This window comes from Columba livia, chromosome 7 (genome assembly GCF_036013475.1).
Source record: "Columba livia isolate bColLiv1 breed racing homer chromosome 7, bColLiv1.pat.W.v2, whole genome shotgun sequence".
NCBI classification, from domain to species: domain Eukaryota; kingdom Metazoa; phylum Chordata; class Aves; order Columbiformes; family Columbidae; genus Columba; species Columba livia.
The window spans coordinates 1,013,359-1,023,557 of NC_088608.1; the positions used below are offsets into that span (position 1 = coordinate 1,013,359).

The window sequence follows — 10,199 nt, forward strand, 5'->3', positions numbered from 1 at the left end:
ATCGTTTCATACCCGTTATCCTCCCAGCAGCTGCTTTCTCAGACCCAGACAAACTGCTTTTTATTTCGCTGGTGCCCCTGTGTTTCTGCCTCACGCCGTATGCGCTGTCTTCTCACCCTGTAGCGATTTTTGCGTGTGAATAATGGAAGGGACACCTTAAATTACGTTGTCTTCCAATATTACAGGGAAGGACGGGATTTGCCATTCCGGATCAGAGCGCTCATCGATCTCACCGGCGGTGACCAGGACACGGAGCCCCCTCCTCGCGTCCCTCACCGCAGCGTCTGACCTCCTGCGCCAGCGGTGACACCAAACAGGGACCTGCTCTCCCAACACGCCGTGAGCACCCCGTGTCCTTAAGCAGGGTACTTATATGTTCTTTACCACCTGCTTCTGAGCTGGTGCTTTGATACCAAATATGTTTCCCTTCTTAATTAAGCTCCCCTTGGGATTCTCTCAGATTTTAGCTGTTTACAAAGTATTTCATACAATCTTTCCCCACAGATACGTTGATTCCCCCACAGATACAGTTTAGCTAAGTTTAACAGTTTAACTAAGTTTGATTTTTCTGGCTCTTCCTTTTGTACCATATTTTCATGTAGATGTAAAACAAATGTGGCAAAGCAATATGGTTTTTAAATTTAGCTTAATTTTTACTGGGAATATTGGTGAGTGAGCCCGCGATGGCTAACGTGGCTGGATGTTTCTGTGCACGCTGGTGCACAAAAGGGCTCATTGCAGCGCTACATGTAACATTAGATGTTTTCTGAGTTTTCTCAGCACTATGTGGGTCTCTTTTCATCACCGCTTGTATAAGGCAGTCTCTGCTCTGCCAAGCCTATCTTTCTTTGCATTCAGCTCTTCCCATAGATGTTGGTGAGAGGGCAACAAGAAAGCTTACTCACTGTGAGGTGGGATTTATGTATTGCGTAGGTTTCCGTTCTGTCCCCGTGCTGGCGAGGCAGGCAGCGTGCTCGTCGCTGAGCAGCGTGTGGGATATGAGACTGCCTGGAAATGTACTTTTTTCCCTTGAGAAGGAGAGAGCATTTCCTTGAAGTCGCTCTGCGGATGGCTGATAGTGATGGCAGGAGGTTCCTCGCTGGACTGCAGCCGGGCAGGGGCCGTGTCTCTGTGTTGCCCCGTCGGTGGAGCAGGTGGCCACACGCAGAGGGACTCGCTGCAGCGTGGAGCGTGGGACTCCAGCTAAGACCGTGTGTAAACACTGTCATAAGCTGTGCTTTACGGGGTGCTAATCCATGAAGATATTAAAAATGTTACCTGCATCACGTTGCAGAGGTCTCAGAAAAAGCAACAGCGTTAGAACATGCAGCTTTTTCATAGAGTAGTTTGGGTTGAAGGGACATTCCCAGCTCCCCCAGTGCCCCCCTGCCATGACAGGGACATCTTCAGCAGCTCAGGGTGCTCAGAGCCCCGTCCAGCCTGGCCTGGGATGTCTCCAGGGATGGTTCATCCACCACCTCTCTGGCCAGCCTGGGCCAGGCTCTCACCACCCTCAGGGCAACAAATTCCTCCTCATGTCCAGCCTGAATCTCCCCTCTTGTAGTTTAAAGCCACCTTTATCTGGAATAAATATCTTGTACCGCTTCCTAACATAGAGTGGCGTAATTAACACAAGGCTGCAGAGGTACAGATACACACAAGTATTAAATGAAAATGCTACCAGGAGGGGATTCATATGCACTCAGATAAAAACCTTCCTTCTCATCCTTTCCTGCCTGCCTTCATTGCTATCTACATAGGTTTGTTATTTTCCTCTTTGTACAACAACTGCAACACAAGATGGGCAGAAACAGGGGTTAAATCATGTTGCATATGGTCAACATGCCTTCAGACTCCTTTGGCTGCAGTTTATAGAAGGAATTGTATGGAATTGCGGGTCTCTTTGCTGGTGTCCAGGCTAGAAGCCCGTCCATGGTGTAAGGTCCAGGTGAGGCCACCTCTGTAGTGTCCATGTGGTGTCTGGGGGTATCCTTCAACAGCAAAACAGCAGCAACAAATTAGTGAGTTGCAATGGACTTTTGTGGAACATTTTCGAGCTTTCCAATCTCTGCTTTTTATTTATTTAAAGGAAAATTATCTTCTTCTTTGTCAACTGTATGTGATTACTCAAAGTCCATCTACAACTTGGGTAAATAAATACTAGTTAGATGAGTTATTCCACAAACCAGACGTGAAAGCAACCGTCTCATCCAGTGCCACGTTAACCAATACGTGGGCCGGCAGTAGGAAGCCCGGTGCCCAGAAGTTTATCTCCGTTTTCAAAATCAGAAGCTAATTTGCTGACCGGCACATTCAGCTTGCTGGAGTGTATTTTTCTACTCATTTTGATCAGTATGGATTTATTTCCATTAAAATGTCTCATGTCACTTGGCAAGCAGTGGGCAGTACCGGGATGGGCTCTTTTTTTTCCCCTCTGGGTGCCAGGCTACCGTCTTCCAGGTGCTTATGTACTCCTTAATCTATTGTTTCTTTTATAAAATAGATGAATATAACAAAGATTTTTTTGTTTTATTGAAGTTGCCTGAGAAAAATTATTTAGACTGATACACAAAGGGATTTCTAAACCTTGGTTTAAATTTTTTTTATATATATTCTGCATTACAATGCAGAAAAAAAAAATCTGTCCTTCTGTCTGAGTAATGTTAGTTTGATGATTATACTAATATTAACTGCTTTACTTGAGTAAGCAAAGAAAAAGTAAAATACCAGTCAGACCAGCTGCTAATTCACACAGTGTTGTACTATGGTTATTAAAAATACCCAAAAGATGTACCTTTGTGGTTCAGTCTTTTGAATTAGAAGCAGAATATTAATTTAGGCCTGAAGCATGATTAAACATTGTAAGGCCCCTTAAGAATTTTCACCAAATTTTCTTGGATTTCTCTTTATTGGGTCTTCCTCGACTGTGTTTAGCTCTGTAATTGCTTTGCTCCTTTGTTGATAGGTTAAAGCACAATGTGATTTTCTCCATGTCATAATATTTAAGAGGATGGTTCAATGTTCCGCATGTATGATGTGCAGCTGAGGCACGCGGGGACACGATGGGGGGTGGCCTCTGGGGCTTTGCTGGGCTTTTTCCTTCCTTTTTTTCCCTTCTATTTGTGAAACTATGCAGAAGGATGTTGCAAGATTTATCCGTTTAAACCCCAGTGCAGAAAATGCAATCAATGTCTGTTGGGGGTGGAGAGGCAGGAAATCTACCTGGGCTGTGCAGCTTTACTGGGAATTCAGGAGAGGTTTTCTGGAGCAGAGCTGTAGAACACCCGACCGCAGATAAACTGAGCTGTAAAATCCAGCTCCTTCCCTGCTCTCCTGTTTGGAAGAATAAATCCAAGACTTTACATTTTTCAAATGTTTTGGGGAAGGATTCGTTACGGCTTCTGGCACCGGCTGGTGGGTGTAGAACCAGCAGGACTGGGGGGTCCTTGTCTAGACTGGGCTTGTGCCAAGACAGGTTGGAGCAGATGATCCCTTGGTCCCTGCCACCCTGGTGTTCTGTGGTTCTGTGTGTTGTTGCAAGAGAGTTGGAGCAGAAAATGAAGTGTCAAGAGCTGAACGTGATGGTTCTGGTTCTGGTGGTGCTGGTGACAAGGCACACGATGGGGCAGGAGAAATATTGCATGATTTGCACCTGTCAGGATTTCAGGTGAAAGCTTGGCTAAAAACCACTTCACAAAGTTATACCATGTATGTGCCATGTGTTGTTCTTCAAAGAAACAGTGTAATCCTCAAAAGGTGAGGTATGATAGTTTAAAATTTTAATGAGATTTTAAACATCCATATTCGCAGTGTTACAGAGGAGGCCTCATTAACAATAATGAGGGATACGCACCTATATCACTCTGTGATCCAGAATGGCTTTGGAAGGCCTAATATTTGGCTGCGGTTAGATAATTTATATATAGCACTGCTAAAACTCTAATATGTCAGCAAAAATGTCAACATAGTTTTGGAGCGCCATTAGATAGAGATATTCAGACATATTGATATCATTACTCAGGAAGGTAATAACGATCCTCCTCATGCCTTGACGAAGACTCCTTCTCCTCAGTTGTTAAAGAGCAACAATGTTTGCTAAAAATACCGGAATTTCCATTTTACACAACGCAAAAAAAAGAGCGATCTGATGAAAAGGGCTGTGCTACATCTGCGACATGCCCCAAGGCCACCTTCGTGAACAAAGTAGCTACAATAGTTGGTAGAAATCTAAACCACATTTTATTTGAGCATCTCCCATGCAAGCTGACAAGAACAGTGAAGCTGAGCTGGAAGGAAAGTAATGCTGAATATTCAAGTTTACCACCAGTACAGAGAATGAGCTGGCAATTCATTAATAAACAAATACATTTATGAAGATAGCAGTGACCAAAAAGACCTCATCTTGAGGCACAACAAGAGAAAAACCTGTTATTTAAATCCTTTGTAAGGGAGGGAGGAAGGAAGGAAGGAGGAGGGTGTTAACCATGTGTAGAAGAAATTTAGAATCAAGAAGAAATTTGACCTGCGTCAGGATACTGAAGTTTTTAACCAAGTAGCAGGTTCTGTAAGAAGTGGTGGGTGATTGTAGTAACTATGGTGGCATCCCAGAGCATCAAAGCAGAAACTCATTGAAGCTCGAAGTGGAAATTGCTGAAACCATCGGTGAGAATTTTCCGTGGCCTCGTGCAAGAGCGGCGTGGACAGACCGGACCAACAGACCTCGAGCCTGGGCAGGAGAAAGAACCCGTTATTGCTCGTGGTTATAATGCTGCAATGAAGTTAACTTTGCTCTCTACAAGGTTGGCAGAAGGAATTATGTTCTCAATAAGCAAAGGATCTGGGCAAAATAATTATAAAAATTCCGTGATGATAATTTCTGAAATACAAACAACCCAGGCAACCCAAAAAATATGTTGTCCTGGTTTAGCTAGCGCAGATCAACTAGTGTGCTAATTAGCAGTAAGACTAGTGCAGACGTTGCATTCTCTGATTCAACAGTGAAATTAAAATCCGTCAGCAACCGGAATGTACCAGCTGCTGGTTGGAGATCGGTATCCTCAAACTTATCAGCTTGTGATTCCTGCACGTTTCAAGTTGTAGTTAAGGCACGAAGTATCAGAAATCAGTTTTTTAGTGTTAGTATTATCTCAGTATGTTCAATCACACAAGCAATTCATTTTTTCAAGTTTCCAAAGACATGACAGGTTGTTTGTTTAAAATGCAATTACCACGTTTTTTTTATTTAATCGTGTAATTCTGAACCATGTAATTGTGGAAGTGTATTTCCTGAAAGCGTAGATCTTCACGTTCATGCAATGAGAAGCCCCAGGAACACACTCATGGGGTAGTTTTGCATAAAGAATCCCCATTCAGGACATGCACTCTTTAAAAGTTGTCCTTTCAGTAAGAGCGCACTGTGAGTTACGGCGGTGGGATCCATTATTTGAACATTTTTAAAAATCAACATAACTTGCGCATTGGGTTAGATAGGCCCTTCCAATAATGCACAGGCTTCACTCTCACGTGGAGGTTTTGCAATTCAAAGAATTTTGCTGATCTGAATTGCCATTATTGGGAGGAAATGTTTTGGTCCTATTGTGGCTGGTGTGTAAATTCATTTCAGAGCAAGTAAATAAACTAAGTCAAACTCAGTGAATGAAATATGGAAATTGACGCTTTGAAGTTCTTGGTATTGTCTAGATCCAGCATTTTAGTAGAAAAAGAATTTTACAACCTCATTTTTGCATTGCTGTAAATATGCGTTCCTATATTGCTACCAGTTTCATCGGCAGTGCTGCTTTAACTCCCTTTGTTGACTTTTCCTTTCTTCAGGTAATTTCTTCAGTGCCGCGTGTCTAATTCTGGCAGGTGCTGGTTAATCAGCCTGGGTTAACCGGATGATCTTCCAGCGGCTCCTGCCGGGGCCGGGGCCGGGGCAGGACTCCCGCTTTGTGCCGGGGCAGGCGGGGTCGCTGCCCTCGGGGACGGCTCGTCATTCCCGATGCGAACGTTAATGACGAGCGTTACGAATAACCACGCCGCTCGTGCAGATTCACCCCGGAACATCATCTTCATACTTTATCGCTTTCCCATATGGGTGCTGGAAAATGACTCAAAATGTGTAGAAGCAGATAAGTGTTCTAGTCCGAGGTGTTTTCCCGACCTTGTTTACGGGCGGCTTGGGCTGGAATCGCCAGATCTAATTGACTGGTAACGCTGCGCGGCATCAGCGTGATGGTTTGGGGAGTTATCGCGCCGCGGCGAGCGCGGATGCTATAGATGGGCGCTGACGTCGCTGCCACTTCAATTACGGCCGGTACCCGGCTCGGTGGCGGCAGCGGGGACCAGGCCTGAGGATGCTCGGCGGGAGCGCGGCCGCGGGGATGCGGTGACAGGGAGGGGTCCGGGCTGGGGCCGCCGCTGTCCCCCCGCAGCTGCCAGTGGGACCTGCACCCCCTGCCGGAGGCGTGGTGGATGGACCCCGGCTGCGTGGTTGAAGATCTGTGGAAATGCGGGGTTTCAGACAGTGGAATGGGCATGGGGCTAAAAATATTAACAAACTATTTTTTAAAAATAAAAGTTTAAGAAAAAGCCCATATAATTGGTTATTTTCTACATTTTCTGGCTCATAGCGCCGTGGTGGCAGCACCTATAGGATGCTTTGGGATGATCCGAGTTCATAAAAGTGGACAAGTATGTGAAGCCTTGCAAAATTCCGGGAACCACTGCGTTGGTGTCTTTTTAAAATGTTTTTATTTTTAAGTGCGGAAAAAGTGGAGAACTGTGACCTATTGTGCTATCTATATTGTACTATCTATAAATGAAAAGCAGGTACTAAATATTTTATTTTTCCCCCCTCGTCTATTTATTCTTCTCCCTTGCTTTTCAATCTCCATGTAAAGTTTGTGCATGAGGGTATGTGTACTTTCTATGAGCACATACAGTATCTGTAACTGTGGGCTGGATTTAATAATTCAGAGTAATATGAGACCTTGCCAGTATGGAAATAGGCTTGTCATTGGCTCTGTCTGCTGGCTAGATAGGAGGAAAAAATCTCATTTTTGGAATAATAATCAAAGATTATCAACTGCATCCAGGAATTTTTGGGGTCTCACAGAGAAGAGTTGCCTCCTCTGCCTATATGCATTTAAACTTCCCTATTGACGCACAAATATAATGCTTATATTAAACTGTATCTGAGTATTTTTGTGTTGTGCTCCCATCACTTGTCAGACTCCCTGTTTTCCAGGATACTAGCCAGAAAAATGATGCTGTAGTAATCAGTGGACGGTCAGAGCATTGAAAGAAATGCTGAGAGCACAATAAAGAGAAGGAAAAATCCCCCAAAACACCAAAAACCAAGGGAGCAGAAACCCGGGCTTAACTGCCATCCCCGGCCCATAGTCCCCTGGCTCCAGCCTCTGGTTTTGTCAGATCAAAATGTGCTTCAGCATCTGCCTGGTGTTTGAGAAGCACGGATATATAACACATAAATACATATATATATATATATACTAATAGGTGTTAGATGCAGATCCCTGACATCACGGAGAAAAAAGGTGTCTTTGAGCACTGGGTAACGCGCTTCATTTTGAAATACTGTGGCCATCATATTTTGAAGGAAAAATTAAATAGCTTAAAAAGTTCTTGATCCAATGAAGATCCTCATAATGCAGTTTCTTTGCCCTTTATATTCCCTCCTTTTAAAAAAAATCTTATGTAAATATAGATATAGAGCATCATGATTGGAATTCCCAGGAGGGATTTTTGTGGAACTTCAGAGCAAATGTGGTTGACACTTGTTCTTTGTTACCCTTGGGCTACTGTTTTGATCATCGACTGAACGGATTTATTCTTGTCAGCACAATGAATTTTCCACTCTTGTCGTAAGTGAATTTTACAATCCTTTCTCATGTCTAAATGAAGCACAATATTCAGGTGCTTTGTGTTTTCAACACCTTTGGAAATGTGAAAAAGGAGTACCAGCAGACAGGAGAGATGGATGCTGCGATCCGAATCCCGCTTTGATTCCGCGGCTCTGGGAAGCGCATTGCAATTCAGAGGCCCGATGGATTTTTTTTTCCCTTTCATGTGGATGGTAGGCACACGAAGCTCTAAGCAGCAATGGCGAAATAATTGGTATGAAGATGGAGAAGCTTAATTTTGATGAAGCAATTAGTGGTTGTTTCCTGATTGCTCTTACTCCCGTGAAGAGGAGGTGAAGATCGTGCCGCCTCTTTCAATTCCGAACCGTTTCACAGCTCCCGAGACCTTTTGCCCTGATATTGGACGCCAGCGAAAGTTGCTTTGAATTTTTTTAGAAAGTGTATTGCCACCATGGATTCTCAAGAAGGTTAAACATAAATTAGTCATAAAGCCAACAAAAGAGAGAGGAAGACATGAGGCTGTACGATTATCGTCCAAATTTCTGTGTTTTCAAACTGCTAGTGTTTAATTAGGAAAAAAAGAAGTGCTAAATTCTTTTGCTCTTTAGAATAATAATAATAAAAAATGCTTTGGAAAACACTGCCATTTATAACCTCAAACATTAATGTGCAACGAGCTATGTAATGCCGCAGATCTGAGCAGCGTTTAAGACAACAAAGTGCTATTTGATAGTCTAGCCTTTCTGTGGAACAGCTCTTCTTCCTGCCTTTGATGTGGGGATGGTTTATTTAATCAATTATTAATCAAAGTTATGGCATTCTTCTTATATATTTAGGTAAAAACTAAAAGATGCCTTTTCTTGCTTTCTTGTTTAAATGGAATGTGGAAATACTTGCTTTTGAAAAAAAAAAAAAAAACAACCATATTGGAGAGCTTCCAGTTTCAAGCGTTTGAGCAGTATATTGTATGTTCAGGAAAAAAAATAAGAGGCAGAAGCCAGCCGTTTCTGAGTCGCGTCGCTCAGCCCAAGGCAGCAGAAGGACCTGCCTCGCCGCAACAAAGAGCGGGACAAACGCTTTGCTGGTGTCCTGGTGGCCCAGGTGCTGGGGCCGCGCCGGGGCCGCGGGGCCGGAGCGGGGTGGGCGGCCGGACCCGCGGCGCACGGAGCATCGTGAGCAGTTGGGAACATTTGGCAGCTTAACGCAGGAAAAATGACTGCTAGGGAAATCTCAACTGCTGCTAATTAGCAGCAATGAACTGTGGGTAAGGACAGTACATTTTAATGTGAGAAGAATTTTTACAATAACCACCACACTGAAAGAAATAGAAGGAAATGCTCCCTAGCTGACCCTTGTGGCAATCTAAGCTGCATATTGCAATAATCCTGTAAATTACTATGCTTTTTTATACAGTAACTTGGAGTTAATTAGTAATTTAACATTCCTCTACGCTATTAAATGTCTGTCTTGCATTATATTATGTTGTTTCATGGTCTTACCTTAACACTAATGGGGTTTAGTTATATTTTCTCAAAACAGTAACAGTAAAATAAAACCGAGCCGGAAAATTAATTACTTCTCTTTTAGCTTTGATTTACCTGTTAGTAACAATTAAGTGGCAATGTACAGTTTTGGAGCGGTGTGAGGTTACACAGAGATGAATAGACTCCCGGGATGTGCTGCTGGTGCTGGGGGCGGGGGGATGAAGATGAAGAGTAGGAGAAGCACTGGGGACCGTGTGCAGACACCGTGGGCTTGGGGCTGAGGCAGGCGGGGAAGCATCCCTGCACCCCCCTATCCCTGCACCCCCATATCCCTGCCTCCCTGTATCTTCGCATCCCTGTATCCCCACAACCTTGCATCCCTGTATCCCCTCATCCCTGCAACACTTTGTCCTCACATCCTTTGATCCCTCTCGTCCCTTCGTCCTCACATCCTCTCATCCCTGCATCCCCTCACCTCCATATCATCACTTCATCCATTCATCCCCATGTCCCTTCATCCCACATCTCCACATCCCCTCTATCCCCGCATCCTTCGTCCGTGTATCCTGGTGCTCGGTGGTGGAGGCTGGCAGAATTTGGCAAGGCATCACTAGGCTGGGGGCAGCATCCCTGTGACGCTGGGGAGAGTGTTTGTTGTGTAAAGCTGGAGCTATGAGCAATTTATTCCTTCTTCTGTGTCATCTTTGCAGCTGCAGGAATCTGTGGGCTAATTAGAGTAACCAACAATGATGAAACATGTGATCTGAGTGAAAGTTTAGGATATAATTATGTGGGGCATCAGGTGAAAGAGTCTCTCCTAGATTAATCC

General features: G+C 44.1%; 1 long non-coding RNA gene across 1 annotated transcript in view; it reads left to right on the plus strand.

Annotated features, from left to right (window-relative positions):
- LOC110364404 (uncharacterized) overlaps positions 1-9,443 on the plus strand; it is a 74,211-nt gene extending 64,768 nt beyond the window's left edge. The window contains exon 5 of the long non-coding RNA XR_010473935.1: positions 186-9,443. This is a non-coding gene — a long non-coding RNA (uncharacterized LOC110364404). The remainder of the gene's footprint in view (positions 1-185) is intronic.
- The last annotated feature ends 756 nt before the right edge of the window (positions 9,444-10,199 follow it).